Source organism: Macaca nemestrina, chromosome 16 (assembly GCF_043159975.1).
Source record: "Macaca nemestrina isolate mMacNem1 chromosome 16, mMacNem.hap1, whole genome shotgun sequence".
Taxonomy (NCBI): domain Eukaryota; kingdom Metazoa; phylum Chordata; class Mammalia; order Primates; family Cercopithecidae; genus Macaca; species Macaca nemestrina.
This window is the reverse complement of record NC_092140.1, coordinates 95,342,992-95,363,415: the sequence shown is the minus strand read 5'-3', so window position 1 is coordinate 95,363,415 and position 20,424 is coordinate 95,342,992. Positions and strand designations below refer to the sequence as shown.

The window sequence follows — 20,424 nt, the reverse complement described above, 5'->3', positions numbered from 1 at the left end:
CTGCACTTCCTCCCAACTTCCTTGAGTTGCAAAAGGGATGGTGTCACCGTTGTTTTCTGGTTTTCATCCAAGTTGATATGAAGACATTGGCTGGCTCTCTCAAGATGTGGCAATCACCATGATGCCCCAAATGAGCTTTCTAACAAACGAGAGAATCTCAGCTGCCCTTCACTGACTTAGCACAATCAATTGAGTTCAAGTCAAGCACACACTAAGTAAAAATGGCCTACGTTCTTTCCTTAGCTGGGTTATGAGTTGAGAGCATTGAGGGGCCATTTACTTTATTTGGAAGGCTGATGTCTGGAAGAGAAGAATCTAACATCAATAACTAGAGACCCTTCAGGGTTATCTATAATCTGACTGATCCTTCCCTTTTTCATACCTAAAAAGAAATACCAATTTGCCCCTTGTAGACAGTGTTCATCCATCCCTATGTCTGCCACCTTACATAACTGGGAGTCAATGATTCTCTCCATTTTGAACGGAAAACCGAGAGATTTGTTCTGTGCTTTATCCTACTGCATTCCAGAGAGAGAGAGAGAAAAAAAAATGGTTCTTTTAAAAAAATCAAAAGCAGTTCCAATACGGAGATGGTAAGATCATTAGAATTTGGAATACCAAGATCTGTCAGAAATGGACTCACTTATCATAAATGCTTTGAAATTGAGGAAAGTTCAAAGAAACAAAATCTGGAGCCAATCCAAACATCGCTGAGCCTCTCCAATTCCCTGGCTCCCTGGTTCTTTCCAGTGTCCATATGCGAACATGCCCCGCGTCTGGAGCTCTGTCCTAAGCTCTGTGGAAAATGTCAGGTTATTAGATGTGACAAAATGCTCTTGTGGATCACCCAGCTGCAGCTAGTTCGGTAAAACTTCCTTTTGCTTCCCCTGACTTCCAAATGAGATGGTGTCCTTTGCTCCCTTCATCCATATTCCGACACATAGATTAGCTAGAGATGAGAAATTCCTGAAGAAAGAAGGAAATAATAAGTTTTAAACTGGGCCTCTTTGCATCTTAAAAAGAAATCAAAGATAGCCTCTTTGCAAAGCTCCATCTTTTTAGACTGCGACCCCCAAGTGTATTGCTGTTGCCGCAGCACACTGGAACGTTTCCGATGCCACTAATTCCCAGGGTCTGGTCTCCTGCCAGAGCTGCAGAGTGATATGAATAATTTCTGGGCTCCCTTCCTCAGGGTAGATGCGTTTCTGGGATTTTTTCTTGGCAGACGTGCCATCGGAGTCTATCTTAGAGAAGTCAGCGGTTTTGCGCTTTGAAGCCGGATCGGAGACTCCTTTCGGGGTGAGCAGCAGCGGGACAGAGATCTCCACTGAAGGGCAACTCTTTCCATTTTCAGCAGACTTGTTGTGAGAAAAATATGCCAGTATCCAGGGGCAAAGATTCCTAAAAGATACACCAGGGATGCAACCGCTGTGCGTTGTGCCTGATTTTAATGTAACGTAGCAAGCGTGAATCTCAGTCTCTAACTTCAGATATGCAAAAAATAGAACTTGCTTTACTTTCCTAAACTCAAGTTCACTTTTATTTTGAGCTCCCACCACCTACCGTAATATCAGTCATTTCGGGGGTTCCCTCACTGATGTTGTGCAATGGTTCTGGGATCCCATGATGGAAGGAATCTCATCTTCATTCCGAGCCGCACAGGGACTTCGGGCCCTATGGCTGTCTCTGACCCAGGACTCTGCACAAGGCTGCCCCTGGCACTGTCTGCCTCAAGCCCACACAGCCACTCCTCCTTGGGGACTCACTGCCCCCAGCAGCCCTTTTGGGAAGCTGAGACTGGACACCCACTGCCCTCTCTTCCTCCCTGTTTCTTGTGGCTCCTCTCCTAGTGGTTACCTTTCCCCAACCTAGGGGGGCTTTGTTTTAGTTCTGGGGAAAATCTTCCTCCCTTGTGCTTTTTTCACACCATTCTGTCCCTGCCGTGTGGCTCACTGGAGTGTCACCTTCTCAAAGAGACCTTTTCTCACGACCTCTACAGATACACTCTCCACACTACCCAACCCGGGCCCAGAGCTCCTTATAGCCCATACCCTGCTTTATTTATCTCTATGGCACTCTCCATCACCCGACACACAATCTATTTATTTGGTAATTTATTTATGATGTGCCTCCTCTCATCAGAATATAAGTGACGTGATAATAAGGGCTTTATCTCCTATATCCCAAGGGCCTTCAACAATGCTGGGCACATAGTGTCGATTCAGTAAATATTTGCAGAATGAAGGAACGAATGGATTTGGGGGTGTGTCTGGCTGTGCCAGGCACTGTGCTAGGCACCAACATTCATCCAACTGGGAGTGAGTGAGTGAGGCTGCAGCCCTGAGCTTGGCTGCGTGGTGACTGGGACTCAGAAGTCCAGGAGGCCACAGAAGTGAGTGCATGTAGTTGATGTATTAGTCTGTTCTCACGCTGCTAATAAAGACATACATGATACCAGGTAATTTATTTTTAAAAATGGGATTTAATGAACTCACAGTTCCACGTGACTGGGGAGGCCTCACCATCATGGTGGAAAGCCAAAGGCACATCTTACATGGCGGCAGATGAGAGAGAATGAAAACCAAGCAAAAGGGGAAACCACTTATGAAATCGTCAGATCTGGTGAGACTTATTCACTTCCATGAGAACAGTATGGGGAAAACTGCCCCCTGTGATTAAATTATCTCCCACAACTCCCTCCCACAATACGTGCGAATTATGGGAGCTACAATTCAAGATGAGACTTGGATGGAGACACAGCCAAACCGTATCAGTTGGGGAGGGAGTAGTGGGAGTACTGGGTCCAAGAGAGGGAGCCCTGTGGCCTCCAGGACCAGCTGTGATAGTGGCTGAGGCTGATCATGGCATGTGGCTTGAATGTTGAGCAGCCAAAGGTGAACGACTGTTACCCTGAGGAATCCGGGCCTTGGGTTTCATGGTGACTTAGGAAGCAAGGTCTCATCTGAGAATGGGAACTGGGGAACAGGTGTTGGAGACTTGCAGAGAAAGGAGGAAGTAAAATGGTCTTGGAAAGTGGGAGAGGACAGACGGCTGCCAGGAAACATTGAGAACCTATTTGTGGTTTGTGGTCATGAATTTGAAGTCAGACCACTCAGCACAGTTCTGAGGTTTGTCTCCAGCCACATTTTCACGTGAATTCGGGCCTGAGGTAGGTGGAAAGTCAGAATTAAGCAGGGGTGATGTTTTGCCAAACGAGAGCAAAAAAAGAGAGAAAGCAAGGGAGTTGAGGGTGGACACGAGGAAGTGGCTATAATCAGTCATGGGGTTTCAGCCAAGTAAGAAGGAAAATGAGGCAGGAGAGGGCCAGGGATAGCGAGCATGTGTGAGGACCAGGGGGCTGAAAGTTCCAGTGCTGGAGCCGGAGTGTGGAGGATATTAGAGGTAGAATTATTGGAGGAAATATTGGAGGTAGAATGTTCGAAATGGAGATTCTGGAGGGGTTCCCGTTACACTATTGACAAAAACTACAAGTGTGACCATGGCTGTGAGCGGCAGGAGTTGGGTGGGAGACAAGACCACTGGGAGGTGTAAAGGGAAAGACATGAGAAACCAGTAAACTGGAAGGATTATCTACAATGGCTTTTAAAATCACCAAGAGTTATGAACAGAGTAGTGTTGAGGAGAAGGATGGTGTGCAAGAAGCTCAAATCTCTGTTTAAAATCTGTAAAAATGTGAGATATAGAGAAAAAATTTTGGTCCTAACAGGTCTTTTTGATAGCTCATCAGAGAGCCTCAAATATTTGTCTTCCTGAAGAACACATATTTGTTTGTTTGTTTTTGTAACCTACTCAACTGTCCAGACCTTCTTAGCTAATAATGTCGATATCCCACATGAACTGAATTGGTCTTTGCTGGGAAAAAGTTGTCAAATCTTTGCAGATGAATATGGCTTCATGATGAAACTTCTTGGCCTCAGGGAACTTGACTTTTTACGATCTTTCCCACTTCCTCTCTGTTTGAAGAAGAAATTGACTGGCAGATTATTAAATACGCTCAGAAATAACCTTAATAACAACCTTTCTAAAAACATGAAAGGAAGTCCAAATACATGGAAAGTATCTATGTTCCTGGATGAGTACATTGGATATTGGGAAGATATCCCAAAATTAAATGCCAAATTCAATGAAATTTTCATCAAAATCTCTATGAGATTGCTTTGGAGCTTAATAAGTTGAGTCTAAAGTTCATCTGGAAAGGTAAATATGTAATAACGGCCAAGAAAATGTTGAAAAAGAATGAGAGAGAGGTGGAGTGCAGTGGCTCACACCTGTAATCCCAGCATCTTGGGAAGCTGGGGTGGGAGAATCCTTTGAGCCCAGGAGTTCAAGACCAGCGTGGGCAACATAGAGAGACCCCATCTCCACTAAAAAAATTTTTTAAAAAATAGCCGTGTGTGATGGCATGCACCTGTGGTCCCAGCTACTATGGAGAGTGAGATGGGAGGATCGCTCAAGACCAGGAGTGCAAGGGTGCAGTGAGCTGTGATGGCATCACTGCACTCCAGCCTGGACAACAGAGGAGTGTCTAAAAAAAATTGCTTTAAATTGAAGAAGGACTTGAACTATAGATAGTAAACCATGCTGTTAAGTTACAGTCAACAAAAGCAGTGAAATACTGGGGCAAAGAAGAGACAAGCAGGTCAGTGACAGACCTGTTTACATGGAAAAAAATATTTGACAAAACTGACATTTCAAATTAGGGACGGAACAGTCTAACGAATAACTGCTGGTTATTTATTTAGGGAACAGTTAAGTCCCTATACAATAGTATATATCAAAATAAATTCCAGCTAGATTAAAGATCTCAATATTTTACAACTACATAGAGGAGAAAATATAGGAGAATATCTTCATAACAACATGGGTGATGAAAGTCCTTTGCAAAAGCAGAACTCTAAAGCCAGAAGTCAGGGCAGAATTGACTACAACAAAACTTGAGGAATATTTCTGTACAGCAAAAGATTAAAGTGTCAGAACTTCTAGGACAGGTAAAACATATTTATTTATGTTTTTGCTTATTAATAACAACACTGTCTAAAAAAGGATTTGGGAATACTTCCAGAAATTTATATAGAATAGAAGATTATATTTATACACACATTTATGAATGGAGGTATGGAGATATATATATACACACACACACACACACACATATATGAAAATAAAGTCAATGAAGAAAATATATTTCATAATACCCTAAACAATTTTTAGAGATGAAAAACACATTTCCTTTTGAGCTCCCATAACCCCAGAAAAAAGAAGGAAACAACATCCAATGTAGGCCTCAGAGTGTCTGTGAGAGAATAATAACTCATGTGTTTAAAAGACATGCAGATTTCTCATACTGACACAAGAAAGAAATATTTCTAGAGGATTCCTCTGTCTTTGGAAATAAAAATACAACAAATAAGTCCCATATAAACTGACGGATTAAGCGTTAAATTTAATGTAGCTACACAACATCACACAACGTCAAAGCCTTACCATGGCAATGTTAATTTCCAGAAGTTGGCACGGCCTCCACCTCTTGCATCCGTTCAGCCCCTTCCCTGGTTTTTGACAAGAGGTTCAACCGTACCGTCACAAATTATTCTGTGATTTTCATAGACATCAGTGAAGGTTTGTGGGGTCACTGGAAAAGGTCACACCACTTGTTTCTGGCCATCTCATTCTCCACTCCTCCCGCTCCTTCTTCTCTTTCCTGGCCTCCTTCTCGCCTCCGCCTGCCATCGCCTCCACCCTCCTGCCAGACCCACCCATACTTCAGACTTCCTCCACTGAGGGCAGCTGCTTGCCTACCCTGGTCCTGGCACCAGCCGGTGGCACCCAAACTCAAAGTGCCTACCCAAAGCAAAGGGTCACAACAATTCCTCATGCAAACCAGCCTCTCTCTGAGAGAAATGTCCTCACTCTCCACCTCATATGCTGGGTTTAGGGTACCAACAGCCCTGTCCCTCCTCTCCGATGTGAGAGATCTGTGGCCATGTCTGGGAGGTCCCTGCAACTCCTTCCAGGCCTCCCAGTGTAACTTAGAGCCTCCTGCACAGAGGCCTCAACAGCAGAAGCAGCTCCTTGCAGCCATCTCTCAGCTCCCACTCTGGTTTTATAAATAAGTTTCTTATTTTAATTATAAATCTGCACAGTGGAAGTAGACGATTAAATGAAGAGAATCTGAAATCACTCCTGATCCGGGCAAAGTAAACAAGTGTCTATTTCCAAGACTGTTCTACAAATAGAACACGGGCCTGACACAGAGGACATGTGTCGGATTCCCCACCACACACACACACACCACACTCACACACACACACACATACACACGAGTCTGTCATTCTTAATGTCTGAAGATGGGTTTTGTTTTTGCATTCCTTGCTTTAGTTCCGTGGATCCTGACAAGTACCTGATTCTCTATGGCGATGGCCAGGTAGGCGTGGAGGGTGGAAGGAGAGTGGAAGGCGCTGAGTCAGGGGCCAGAAGACCATCTGCCATCCTTTCAGGGAGAAGTGAGGGGGAGGGACGAGGACAGGAGCATCTGTGTCTCAAGCGGAGGCAGAACGAAGAGAGAAGCGGAAAAGGAAATGCGGCGTTGGTGAGCAAGCCATGCCGAGGGAGCAGGTGTGAGTGCTGGTTTGTCTGCCCTTGTGCTCTTTTTAGTGCTTTCCGTTCAGTCCTCACGACATCCCCACGAGGTGGTTATGACCATGCCATTTGTGACAATGGGGAAACAGAGGCTCATAGCAGCTATGCAATTTGCCCAAGGTTATGCCCCTAGGAGGTGGCAGAGCTGGGATTTGAACCCAAGCAGGTCTACATAGCCTGTGCACCTGCCACAAGTCTTCACTGACCCTCAAGGAAATGAAAGAGATGTTCCAGGTGACTATGTGAAGAAATGGGTCTAGGAACACAGAGTCACTCTAAAATCACTGAAGTCAGAGTGCCGGGGGAAATGGCACATCTGATTTCCTTCCCATTTGCAGGGGAGATTCTTGTTAATCAGGGCCAGGAGGAAGAAACCTTTTCTCTGTATTTTGCTTCAGAATTAAAAATAAGTCTTGCCAATCAAGGTGGCTCATGCCTGTAAACAGAGTTTTGGGAGTCTGAGGCAGGAGGATTGCGTGAGGCCAGGAGTTCAAGACCAGCCTGGGCAACCTAGCAAGACAGCCTCCACAAAAAATAAAAAATAGAAAATTAGCTAGGCATGGTGGCATGCACCTGTAATACTAGCTACTCAGAAGACTGAGGTGGGAGGATCGCTTAAGCTCAGGAGTTTGAGGCTGTGGTGAGCTATGATTGCTCTGTTGCACTCTAGCCTGGGTGCCAGAGGGAGACCTTGTCTCAAAAAATAAATAAATAGGCTTAAATGCAAATTCCCTTGGGAGGTAGTGATACAAACACGGTGGAAGGTGAATGACAGATATCCTAGAAGAACAGGTTTGTACTGGACAAAGACAGGAGGGCACCAGATTCTTGAATCAAGGCGGGGATAGAAGAAGAATGAGAAAGGAACACACAGACATTGAAATCCAGCTGGTCCCAGTTCCTAATTTTGCTCAGGTGTTGCCTTTCTCTCTACAGCTCCCACGTGGTGGGAGCGGGGATGATCTGGGAACTGCCCAGCTCCAGGGATCATCCACACAGCCTACAGCTCGGATGGTGCCCCTGGATGTGTGCTGCGCCGCTTCCAGGCCTGGGACTCCCCCAAATGGACCCCCTCACAAGGACAGGATGAGCAGGGGAAGCCCGCCTTGGTCACTCGTGCCCGGTAGTTGCCAGCCCCAGCAACTGCGTAAACGGGGCTCCCTGGCTCTACCCCTCTCCCCGGCTGCCCTTCTGGTGCAGCCTATCCTGGTCACTGCCCTCCACCAGGAGCCAGGCAACAGGACGCGGGTATGTACAGCAGCACCACCGGTTCCTTATGCAAATTTATTGGTAGAAATGAACTTTTTTCATTTTTCAGTTTTTCAAATAATCATTTCACTTCATCCTTCTGGCATACTATGTTAGTAGCAATAACTGGCTACTCCCTACACCTGCCTTGGCGGCAGCGCAGCTCACTTGTGTAAAAGGCCTGCACACTTCAGGTGGATGTAGAACAAGCCCGCCCGCTGGAGGCGCGATCATTCACTGCCCCCTAGTGGACCAGAGGTGCATGAGCCAGGATCCGTGCTTCCGCTTTGATGTGGGTTCTGAGCAAATCAGGGCTGCATTTTATTTCAGGAAGTTTTCGGCCTCTGCTGCTTTAATCTTTGCTGCTAGTGTCTACGGTTCTTAATTAACAGCCCTGAAATGGAATAAAATGTCAATCAAGGGTGACTCTGTGTAAAGCTATATTTAAATGTTAAAAAGTCGTGACATTTTCAAACAATATTTCAGGCCTCATTTGATGCTCATTTTAAAAATCAAATTTTCATTAGATTATAAAAAGGCTTAACGTGAACGTCGCATTAAGGAGCTCATGTTGGCGTCTAGCATAACCTCAGGTTTTGTGTAAGAGAAAAAACAAGTTTATTTATAAAGCAGAAGCACTGACTCTGCCTGCCTTGTCACCTAATCGCCTTTTGGTTTTCAAGGTTTTCACAATTTGCACGCTTCTTAATTGCCATGTATCCTGGCAATCAGGAGCCCAGTCATACTCAGCATAAGGAAAGCCACCTCTGCAATAGCTGACAACGGCCAGGGGAACTTGGTTTGTCACCACATGCCACAAAGGTGCGTGACTGTCCTTGGGGCAGCTTTAGATTTGTCATACCTGGCCCTAGATCATGCAGTTGAAGATCTTTCGATAATATTCATCTGCATTACATTCGACATACTAAGAGAACTGTTTCTGTAGAAGGTTAAAACACTGACTTTTCTACCCTTTCTGAGCTGTTTCCTCATTGCCAGGACTTGAATGAATTTGGAACTGTTCCAGTGCTCAGTGACTTCACTGTTCTCACCTTGTGGCATAATTTAGGTAGTTGGGCAACTCCCCTACCCTTGCCTGGACTCTTGCTGTCAAAGCCCTCCACTGATAAAGTCTAGGCCGATCACACCCTAAAGCATTTCTCATATGTATGGATTTGTTTCTTATCTATACCTGAAGAATGGCGCTGGTGAGGTACCACCTTTGGGAGAATTGAGAACATCATCTCTGAGATAATTCTCTGTGCTTTGTGGCTCAAATGAGTAGAACAGTTCCAAAGGGAGTGACATCTGCGTGAGATCAGTGGGGGGACATGCTGTATCCTCCCGGGGACAGCCTTGTTCATTTAATTCGTTCATTTCAGGCTGACTGTGGAGTAGACCCAGCCCTGATGATAGCAGACTTCCAGGAGCTGTTGGTGAGAAGGCTTCGGTGTGTCCACACAGAGCAGAACTGAAATTTTTCCACCCCGTGCAGATCAAACACCGCAGCAAGTGAAGTGTTTCAGAGTCCTTCCTAAGCAAACTGTAGTTTTCCCCAGAATGTCACAGGAAGTGCTGCTGGTGATTCATCAGGTTAAAATGCTCCTCATGAGTCAGAAGTAAAGGGAAGCTGCTGCTCTGTGTGGAGGGCGAAGAATCGTGGCTGGCCCTGAGGGTTCCAGGGGTGGGGCGGGGCAGAGCTGCTTACTAACCGATTAGAACGTTCCAGTAACAACACTCGAATGGCTGCTGGAAAACACAGTGAAACCCTTGCCTATGGAAACCTTTTAATAAAAGAATAAAAATAAAATAGGCTTGGAGATACAACTTGCCAGAGGGAAACCAACCAGTAGAGCTGCCTTTCCTGTAAGTCCCTGTTGCAGCCCAGCCAAACCTCTGGCTGCCTGTTTTATTAGAGTCAGGCCAAAGGCCCATCAGGTGCCTCCAGTTTACCTGACTTGGTTTAAATCAGTCAGTTGAACTGGGGCTGAGTGGTCATCTGGTCTACCCACTAGCCTCTACAGCCACTAACTTCAGGATATCATCTCTAACAAAGTCCTCAATCCAAGACTGAATTGAATGCTAGGAGTAGGGAAAAGGGAAGGCACAGTAGGGTCATGGCTGAAAGCTAAGCATACATTTGTATCTACTTAGGGAATTTTTAAATCAACTAGAAAAATCAAGATAAAACACATGTGAAATGATTTTAAAGTGCACATTTTAAAAAAGGGACATAAAACACAACCAGTATTGCTGCTTTCTACTCTGATACTGCTCTTAGCCCCCTAAGGTCAGCCACCCATCTCTTCGGGTCGGTGTGTGAAGTGACACAGTAGGAAGATGGGCACAGAGAGAGCCCCTGGTCCAAGCCGGCCGTCATTCAGCTGAGAAGACGGCATTCCTGGAGGCTGCACGCACACCATGCCGCCGCACCCTCTCCAGCTGATCTGTGGCCAAGCTGCCTCACAGGCAATACTGAGCATGTTTTATATAAGGGTTTCAAAGCTGCTGCCGCTGCTGCCACTGCTGCAGTGGCTGTAACCTGGCCTTCAATGTCTCTGTCTAGACAGATACATGATTGAATAAAGGATTCATCCAAGCCCTATGTCACCCTGGCCATCTGGAAAGTCGCCAACCACTCATTTAGCAAATTGCTATGTTTAAATGCAGCTGCTGTGTCTCAATGTTTATGCTACCAAGACAGATCGCATGATTCCTCTTCTTTCATTTATCTACACCGCTCCTCTTAATCTGCCTAGGAACTTAAAAGGCTGTTAATGCATGACAAGGCACTTGACCCGTGTGATTTCCAAGCCAAGGGGGAGCATCCGTCTTGCACTGGGTCGTGCTTTCCTCAAAAGCAAGGGCACCTTGCCTGTACTCCCGTCTTAATGAAGGCTGCCTTTATTAAGAATCCCATTAAGCTCCACAGTGCCCAGCCATCCGACACTGTAAATATGACCCTTTAGAAATGCATCCAGGGGCCCTGTGCAGGCAGCTGGCCTGGTAGCAAGCACTAGCCCTGACAGTCGGGAGGGAACCTCAGACCTCAGCTGTCTATAGAAGGAAGGGCATTGTTTGATGGGCTGATGCTTCTCTCCTTTTGGAAAGATGAATTACAATCTTTGGCAGATAATGTCAACAAAACCCCTGAGATGATTTAAATAAGAGTTGGAAGCAAAATGATTTCAGAATAGCAATGAGCTCTTGGGCGTTTTACCTTGGTTTTCTTATTTTTAAGGAGGAAAAGGAAGGAGACAGCCAAGATTAGGCAGTTTGTCACCTGGATATCACTGGTCACTTTGGCGTGGTGCTGATTATTATCTGTTATTTATCAGATTAAATAATTTTGGTGACCACTGCTTACATAAATTGCCTACCTCTTTTGGGGGTCACAATATTATTAAGTCTGGAAGTCAGAAGTCAAAATCAGTGAGTGTTTATCAAATGAATATCGTGTTCTCAGTCCTTAGCTAGGCCCATTGGAAAAGCAACAAAACAGCACAATAAATGATCTGTGCCATTAAATCCTATTGGGAGACAAAAACAAATACAAGAGAATCTAGCACAGTGAGGAGTGAGGATGTGGTCTTCAGAACCAAATCCCAGACGCAATTCTGAGGTGTTCACCTTGTGAGCCTCAGTTTCCTCACTGGCGAGAACAGGTGGACATATCTCTCTCCAAGTTATTTTCAGGAGTGATTGAAACAGTCTTTACAACGGTAAGAACCCAGCGGATTCTATTAGCGGTAGTCAGAGGGTGTGGGATCTTGACTGTAAACGCTAGAGGAATTCAGAAGAAATAAAGAACATTTTGGACTGAGTGAGCAAGACCATCTTTGTGGGTCAGCTTGATCCTGAAGGAAACAAACTCTGGGGAGGGAAAGTGCATCTGAAAAATGGAAAAACTTGAGCAAGACACAGAGACAGCAGGCAGAAAAGAGGTGGGGCCACTGGGTGGACTAAAGGAAAGAGCTCTCGGCCGGGTGTGGTGGCTCAAGCCTATAATCCCAGCACTTTGGGAGGCTGAGACGGGCGGATCACGAGGTCAGGAGATCGAGACCATCCTGGCTAACACGGTGAAACCCCGTCTCTACTAAAAATTACAAAAAAAAACTAGCTGGGCGAGGTGGCGGGTGCCTGTAGTCCCAGCTACTCGGGAGGCTGAGGCAAGAGAATGGCGTGAACCCGGGAGGCGGAGCTTGCAGTGAGCCGAGATCTGGCCACTGCACTCCAGCCTGGGTGACAGAGCAAGACTCCGTCTCAAAAAAAAAAAAAAAAAAAAAAGGAAAGAGCTCTCATTTTCGTGTGTAGGGGTGGAAATGTTGAACGAATGACAGGCCCCATGGATGGAAGGCTTTGAAAGTCAAGCTGAAGGGCCCTGATCTAATCTAACTGATAACAGGGCTCCATTGTGATTTGGTTAGCAGGAAAGCTGCAGAGTGATAGCCATGGTATCAGTGAACAGGGTGGTTCCCTGGAGAAATGTGGGCTGGGAGATGGGTTCAAAAGCTTCATACTGTTCCAGGCTGACGGATGAGGGGTCAGTGGAGTGGCCGTGGGGTGGATGGAACTGAATAAAGCTGGCATTTCCTTCCATGTTCAACAGACCTGGTGACTCCATAAACACTGGGTAGGAGACAGAAGGAAAAGGAAAGAGAAAATGGTTTTACAGAGCACCTTTTCCATGCCAGACACTAGGCTAGATACATTCCAATCATTCTTATCGAGCTCCAAGCGTAGGATCCCAATCCCAGCATACCAAGAGAATGGAAGGCGCTGCAAGCAAATGGAGCTGCTCAGCTTCCCGGCTGGCCAAGCTAAGGCCCAAGGTTTGATGCTGAGTATGTTGAGAGTGAGGTGGCTTTAGAACAGCCAAGTTCCGGCAAGTGCAAGCATCCTGTTGGAAGCCACAAATCCCGGTTTGGGATTCAGGGAGAGATGTAGTCATGAATATCATTGGCTTAGGGAAGACAGCTCAGCAGTAAGACTCGAAGAGCACTGGAGGGAGGAAGTGTTGGGGTAACAGAGAGGAAAGGAGCCAGCAGAAGCCAAGGGAGAAGGGATGTCTGGAGGGAAGAGGTGATTAGCAGCTGAACATTCAGGGAACTTGAGGAAGAAGAGAGACTGAGAAAACCCATGTGATTTATTTATTAGAAATGGAACCAGTGGTGAGAAAAATGTCAGTGGAGGATCAGGGAGAGAAGCCAGATTGCCGGGCTCTAATGAGGGAGTGTGAAGTGAGAAAATGACACGTTAGCTAAGGAAGAGAGACATGGAGGGAAGGGAACAGTATATGGTGACTTTTTGAAATTAAATGAACTTCTAAATGGTGCTATAATGGCATGAAAAAGTGACAGAACCCAATGATGCTGATGCAATTCCCATTAATAGTTATGCACTGGAAAAATCTTACATAAGACACTTGACACAGAATTTTTGGTATATGTCATACTGAGGTTAAATAAAATAAAAACCCAGCAGGCTGAGATTTTATTTGTACCCAGACTGAGATAGTTTGGTGGGAAAATGACATGACCTACTGTGAATTCAACTAACACCATAGCTTGTTCCAGCACTGATGGACCTGAGCTCAAAGACCACACGATGTTTAGCAAGCCCAGCTCTGCTACTCATGACTTCTGTTCCCTTGGGCACATCATTCAACCTCTTTCTGCCTCAGTCTCCTCACCTGTAAAATGGAAATAATAAAATTGCCGACTCCATAGGATTATTGTGAGGATTTAAGGAAATAACACATGCAAAGCATTTAGCTAGTTCGGAGCCAGTGCCTGGCACTTATTCAGGGATATAGTCTCCAGTCACATTGATACCAAAAAAATACTAAGCTAGCTCCTACCAACAAATTAGCAGAATTTATTTCACACAGGAGACAGCAAGTTTTGCAAGTATACACACCTTGATATTATACTAGTGTTTCCCTCCATATCAAATGCTGTTCCAAGTGCAGATTGCTGCAAGAAACGTGCCGGAGTGACCAAGATCCTCCAAGAGCACAGCCGCATGCATCAGGGACCTCCCCGGGGCCCTGGGTCCTGGCATTTGGACAGTGCAATCTGGCCAAGCTCACGTCCACTCAAGGTTATGGCAGCTCCAGTGTCTCTTGAATGTGAAAGCCCATCTGTTTGGGGAGAAACAGAGAAGCCTGGAAAACTTTCCACTTCCTTTTACACAGAAAAATATTGCTTGTTGTTTCTACTGAGAGAGGACAAGATTTTAGTGTGTGGGAAGTAAATGGAATATGTTGTGTTTTTACTTCTGCAAGAAATTTATTTTTCTTTTCTTTTTTAAATTGTGTTGCAGGGATGTGTGACCGTTCTGCTTCTGGCACCTGTAAGTGAACTATCAAGGTAAATATTGAAGTTTAAATGTAGTTTCGAAAGAAGAGGAATAGCACTTTTTTAAAGCAAGGACATAATCACTTTATGTAACTGTTGCCATGGGGTAAAGGAATAAACTAGCAAAGGTTCTCAAGATGGTTTAGAATTGGGATTTGCTTTTTCTTCACCTTTCTAATTTTCTCAGATTGTAACATCACATTCGCTCCCCTTGGTGTGTCCATCTCCCAGCTTCGCTCTGCTATTCTTCTGTCATGGTGCAATACCATTGTGGACCTCCAGAGTTGGTGCATTGAGTACAACAGAGCATTCTACCCGGTTCAGGGGATAGAGGAATGAAACCTAAACTAGTCATAGCAAATGTCAGGATGAACATTTCAGCTAAACAGAAAGTGTTGAGAGAATCGGATATACCATATTAGTATTAATCAGTCTGTATTAGGGCAGGCAAGCTGCTATAACAAATAACTCCCAAGTTCAGTGACTTCTCACAGTAGAAATTTACTTTCTGCTCATATAACAGCTCCTTGCATGTGTTTGGTGGGTGATTCGGGGACCCAGGCTCCCCCCTACGGCTTTGGGTCCTCTGCAGCGGGCAGCATTCTGGGGAAGAGACGGAGTGGGTGGTCCTGCAGGGTGATTTTACGTGCTATGCCTGCAGTGATGTGCGTCACTTCTGCTCATACTCCAGAAGTCAGTCACATGGCCACCCTAATTGCCACAGAAGCTGGGGAAGCTGAACAGCACAGAAAGGGAGATGGGTTCAGTGAACAATTTACCAGTCTTTGCCACATACCCTAAAAAATAAAATATCAAGGAAACAACACACTGTATGTCCCCTGGGAATTTTTGCTTATGGTATGAAAGCCGCTTTGTCATCAGAGAATTCTCGTATTCTCTTTTCCTGCTGCCTCTCCCTTTTGTTTTCTTTCTTTCCCTTTTTTTTTTTTTTTTTTTTTTTCTTCAGACAGGGTCTAGCTCTGTCACCCAGACTGGAATGTGGAGTGCAGCAGCACCATCATAGCTCACTACAGCCTTGAACTCCTGGGCTCAGCTTCTTGAGTAGCTGGGACTACAGGTACATGACACTGTGCCTGGTTAATTACTCTTTTTTTTCTTTTTGGTAGAGACAGGGTCTCACTATGTTGCACAGACTGGTCTCAAACTCCTGGCCTCAAACAATCCTCCTGCCTTGGGCTCTCAGAGTGCTGTGATTACAGGCACAAGCCACTGCACCCGGCCCCTACCTTCTTTCCGCTCCTGTCTGCCTCAGCCCAGCCTGCTGAAGCCGCCTCCTCGTGGGCCCTGGAGTGGGCTGTCTTCAGAACCTGCCTGTGCTTACCTTCCTCAGCATCTTGCCTTACAAACTGTGCAACGAGAATGTGTCCTTCCCTCCATGCCAGCTTTTCAAATTCCTCTCCCATCTTTGGTGCTCAGATCGAATCCCCTTGCTTTTGAAAAGCCTCCCGGATCACAGGACACAGTCTCCTTCTGTAATGCTCCTTCTCGGCACCTCCCAAGGCCTTTCTCAGTCACCCCCTCATGGTCAGGTTTTGTAGATGTGTCTCATCTTTCCAACAGATCTTACACTGCTGGAGAGAAGAGCACCTCGTATCTTGGAGACACTCAGCGCTTCGTTGCTGAGGGCAATGGGAGAGAGTGAGAGGACGTGCCTGGGAGCCCGAAGCTCCACTTCCTGCCCAAAGGCTCCTCACAGCTTGGCTGTCACCACTCCTCACCTCTGCCTCCACGTCCTCCCTCATAATCCGAAGACACTAGTTCCTGTACCACGTTTCCTCCCAGAGAGCCTTGAGATGCGAATGAGGTAATTCAGGTGTATCCAGAAGGAGAAGTGCCCCAGCTCACTCACCAGGAGGAGATGCGCAGGATGTCCTGAGGACAGGACTCAGGAGGCAAACCAGCACCTGCAGGGCGGAGCTGGGGGAGCAAAACCCTGCAGGAGCAAGCGGTAAAGAAGTGGCTCCCTGTGTGCTTCTTGGAAACTAGAGGCGGTTTTCCTGAAATGAATAGGAAACGGTAAGAAATAAACACCCTTGGCTTTTGGCTTTGAAGTTAGCAAAATGATACCCTTTTCAAACAAAAAGGCAAGACTGGCTAAAATCACTTTGTGATGGCAATTCAAGGGCGGCTTAAAATAGCATCTCGCTGCCCTCAAGGCAAGTACAGCTGTACTGCTCAGGATCACGAGAAGCTCACTTGCTGGCCTCCTCACCAGCAGCTGCTTTTGCTTGGGACTCTGTGTGCACCCCTGGAATGAGTTAGCTGAGAGAAAATCCCAAGGGCCTTGGAGACCCCCTGAATAGAGGGGCCCGGGAGCACCCCATGCAGATAAGGCTGGTCTGGGATGCAGGACTGTGGCCTCCTTCAGTTTCAGCTTCCCTGGGAGCAATGCAAGCTGCCTCCTGGAGATGCTGAAAGGATCTAATGGTTCATACCAAGCGCCAACGCTGTACATCAAATATAAGTACCGATTAACCCACGATGGTCTGTGGATGCGGAGACCCGGGATTCTTCTAAATGGAACAATCATTGGTTTATTTTAAGTTTCTGGGTAAAATTTAAAGTGCGATCTTTGAAACGTCTCATTTCCCTTCAAGGGAGGGAATGCGTCCCTTTGGAGAACAGCGGATTGAAATTCAAGTGCCTCTTGCTCTTTTACATCATCTGGAAGATGTCAGGAAAGGGCGTGACGCACTCCCTCCTCAGCCCCAACACATTTGTTCTGGAGGTGACAGGTGCATGGTTTACAGGCTGGGACACCCACGGGGATGTTTGCAGGTGCCCTGGGAATCGGCGTGAGAGCCACATAGCAAGTGACTGTACAGGCTGGGATCAGGAGTGACTCACCTCTGATTTCATCTCGGGAGGGAGCTGACACTCTTGCCAAGCTGTTGGCCAGTGGCCACTGATTTCAGCAGAGGCATCAGCAGGTCGTCTGCGGTGGCTGTGGGCCTTGGCCAGGAATGGGAGGGCCAGACACACGCTAGGACAGTGAAGCGCCAAGGCCAGGTTTGCCCCTGGTGGAATTATCATAGGCTTCTTGCTTTCATGGAGCTAAGTTCACAGACACAGCTACCCACAGGCAGAGCACACAGAAAAGCCACAGAAGTCACTCCCCAGGTACACAGACCACCTTCACAGGCACTTGTCCACAGGGCAGACCAACAGATAGCCAGAAACACCCCACAAAAATCCCCAAACCCAAATGCATAGACCCTCACAGATGCCCTACAGGCATCCCATGAATACCTGTACACTCACTTTATAGGAACTCTATACTCACTCCAGAGACACCCTACAGATACCCCACAATCTCCCTACCAACACAACTCACAAACCACACGCACCACCACATAGACACCCACAAGATCCCCACTGACACCCACACAGACACCTTCACAGGTACCCCCAAACATACCCCAAAACATCTCAAAGTACACCCAACACCCTGGCAGACAGCCCAACACATACTCCACAGATCCCTTTGCATCACTCACCCCAGCTCGTCTCCTCACATCACCCCACAAAACCCACCACAGAACAGATACCCCCTCCAAAGCAACCCACACACCTCCACCGTACCCCACATACCCTCACAGTTCCAGGTACACAAACATGCACCTGTACACAAACTCAGACCCCATGTGCGCACATGGAGTCAACTATACAGATCCCCTGCGCGCATACACACACAGCCAACCAAATAGATCCACTGTGCACATGCACACACACATCAGCCACACAGATCTGTGCACACACACACAGTCACCCACACAAATCCCTGTGCACACACACGCACAGACCCCCTATGTGCACATGCACAATCATCCACGCCAACCCACTGTGCACACATGCACATAGTCACCCACACAGAACCCCTGTGCACACACTCACAGACCCCCTACACACATACACAATCACCCCCCCCACACACACACACACAGAACCCCTGTGCACACACTCACAGACCCCCTACACACATACACAATCACCCCCCCACACACACACACACAGAACCCCTGTGCACACACAGTCACCCACACAGACCCCCTGTGCACACACACAGTCACCCACACAGGTTCCTTGTGCACACACACACAGTCACCCACACAGACCCACTGTGCACATGCACACACCCCCGTATACACACACAGAGTCACCTAGACAGACCCCCTGTGCACACACACACAGTCACCCACACAGATCCCCTGTGCATACACACACACAGACCCCCATGCACACACACACAATCATCCACATAGACACTCTGTGCACACACATGCAGTCACCCATACAGATCCCTTGTGCACACACACACAGTCACCCACACAGACCCACTGTGCACACACACATAGTCACCCACACAGATCCCCTGTGCACACACACACACAGACCCCTATGCACACACACACAGTCACCCACACAGGTTCCTTGTGCACACACACAGTCACCCACACAGATCCCCTGGGCACACACACACACAGACCCCTTGTACACACACACACAGACTCCCTGTGCACACACACACGCACAGTCACCCACACAGATCCCCTGTGCACACACACACTTGCCCACACAGATTTCCTGTGCACATAGTCACCCACATAGACTCCCTGTGCACACACACACTCATGTACACACACAGTCACCCACACAGACCCCCTGTGCGTGCACACACACACAAACCCCCTGTGCACACACACACACAGACCCCCTGTGCACACACAGTCACCCACACAGACCCACTGTGCACACACACATAGTCACCCACACAGACACCTATGCACACACAGGCATTGACACTAGCCTGGCATACCAGTAGCCTCCACCCCTCACCTGGGAATTTCCTACCACCACCCACTCAGACATGCTCCTCTACAGAAACCCTCCTCGTACAGAGGTTTTAATGGAGACCCCACCAAAGCCCTTTCCTCTAAGATGCAGACCCGACACTCACTGGCCTGACAAACCCAGATGAAGACGCAGACACACAGACATCCTGCTCCATTCTACAATTCATCGTTTGAGGCAATCTTCTAGCTATAATCTGGAAAATCAAGACAAGCCATTTATTGCAAACAACTGGGATTGTGGTGCAATACTCTGGTCACAGGGTGATGGAACAAAAAGTGCTTAGGTAGGATCCGGTGATGCATCTCTCAGTGGCTCTCGCTGGTCCATAAGTCCGCGGGGGAACTGGGCGTCTCCTTGCTACGATTTTGAAGGAAGAGGAGTGCAGCTCAAAGACTGAAGCGCGATTTCTGGAGAATGTCAGGTCCATTTGTCCCCCAACGGCCTTGTCACAGAACAATCTGCCGTGACCCCTGGAAGGCGGGGGTCCTCGTCCTGCACTCAGAGACAGCTGGCCTTCTGATGATGGAGCAGAGCTGGGGTCCCTGCCTAGCTCTGCAGCTGGTTTTCCTTACAATCCAAAAGTTTCAAAACAAAAAAGACGTAATGCCTCCAAAAAATTCCTCAAGATTTTCTTAGAAAATAGGTGCTTCCAAAGCGGGCTATAGTATGGTGGGTGTTAGAAGGAGGAGGGGACAGACGTGGGAGATCAAAAAGAGAACCAGGAGGACGCAGAAAGGGATTAGAATGCAGGAAATAGCTCCGGCCAGCTGGTGGCCATCTGGGAGCCACGCAGAACGGGAAAAACCAAGTTGCTGAGTTTCTAGCAAGTGGGTACAGTTTGTCATGAGAGAAGGTTACTGCTTGGAGAAACTACAGAGAAACCAGATTCTTGCCAGCTATTTTCTGTAAAAAAAAAAAAATCTAGTGGTTTCCCTAAGAATCGGATTGCTGTGAATTTGCTTCTGTCTGAGGTAAACTAGCTAAGGACATCATCATTTTAGGAAATGTTAGATAGCATCTGAGGGTGTTGTGGGATAAGACTCTCCGGATGTCAGTGTGAAAACAGACAGTGGGTAAAGACACGCGGTTTTTACCTTATACAGTGATTTTGCAAAGTCTCAAACAGGACCAGAAGGAAGGCCAATGACTGTAAGATAAGAAGTAAATTAATGTGGTTGGTTATTTTTGTTTTGGTAGATATTGAAGGCATATTATATGCGTTTGGCGGTGGCTGTCCAGGAAGAAAAGAAATAAATTGTAAAGTCAACATGCGCACTGTAAT

General features: G+C 46.9%; 2 long non-coding RNA genes across 3 annotated transcripts; both read right to left on the bottom strand.

The window, feature by feature from the left end:
* Positions 1 to 2,983: 2,983 nt before the first annotated feature.
* Positions 2,984 to 6,688, bottom strand: LOC105485976 (uncharacterized). The gene is made up of 3 exons (XR_989865.2): positions 6,422 to 6,688; positions 5,506 to 5,653; positions 2,984 to 3,974 (listed from the first exon to the last, which is right to left on the bottom strand). It is a non-coding gene; the product is annotated as an uncharacterized lncRNA (long non-coding RNA).
* Positions 6,689 to 12,591: 5,903 nt separating this feature from the next.
* On the bottom strand, positions 12,592 to 20,095 carry LOC105485977 (uncharacterized). Of its 2 annotated transcripts, XR_989867.3 has the most exons (5): positions 19,246 to 20,095; positions 17,136 to 17,305; positions 16,138 to 16,285; positions 13,828 to 14,050; positions 12,592 to 13,600 (listed from the first exon to the last, which is right to left on the bottom strand). It is a non-coding gene; the product is annotated as an uncharacterized lncRNA (long non-coding RNA). The 2 variants fall into 2 exon arrangements; XR_011614918.1 differs by lacking the exon at positions 19,246 to 20,095 and having other exon boundaries at positions 17,136 to 19,128.
* Positions 20,096 to 20,424: the final 329 nt, after the last annotated feature.